Here is an 897-nt window from a genome sequence, read left to right on the forward strand (position 1 = left end):
TAAAGTTCGTGCACGTCTTGGAAGAAACTCTTAATGCCATCATCATTACGAGAGTCATGCAGCAACATAAAACGGGTATGTATGATAAGTCAAGGAAGATATTAGAGAAAACATAAATTTCTTAAAGAGTTTACACATTTTAATAATATCACATATTTAGTTCAAGGAATATTGTACTTCCTACATTTTCTGAGCATCGGTATTCTTTTATTCTTACAAAAATCACAAACTAATGCAGATGAATAATAGGCTTGCAAAATGTTTCTAATTCACTCCTTTGATCCATCAAAATTCAAACATATATATAGAAAGATAAAAAAATCATATACCTCAGTTTTCAATTGACCATTGAAATTATTAAGAAGCAGAAAATTGATGAACTCCATCAGGCTGATGTTAGAAATAAGTAATATGACCACAATCCAATCAATCACGTGTCAAATAATTTGTTTCTATTATTATATTAAAATGTTAATATAATAACGTCCTTGATTAAATTTAGAGATTTATCATTGTGATAGTGATTATAATATTGAGAGATAAATCTTTTATAATTTAATCTAAATTGTTCTTGGTCATAGGATTATTTAAAAGAACATTAATAATCCGAAAAGATCAATATATATAATGGTCTTCATTGGATGAAGATTAATAGATCTCATTTATTAAATTATATATATAGATGGTGCATATAGAGATATGACCATTGAACTGACTCACTTTGAGAATTCCTAATGGTTATAATTACCGTATATTTGTCAATAGGATATTCTCAAGATGAACATAGTAATAGAGTTTCCTTTGACCTGCGACTGTCATAGTAATTGATAATGTATTTATTATACTTTAATTCCGGATACATAATACCCTAGGGTGCTAGTTGAATGGATATTGGGT

The sequence above is a fragment of the Arachis stenosperma genome, chromosome 10 (genome assembly GCF_014773155.1).
Source record: "Arachis stenosperma cultivar V10309 chromosome 10, arast.V10309.gnm1.PFL2, whole genome shotgun sequence".
In the NCBI taxonomy this organism is placed as follows: Eukaryota; Viridiplantae; Streptophyta; class Magnoliopsida; order Fabales; family Fabaceae; genus Arachis; species Arachis stenosperma.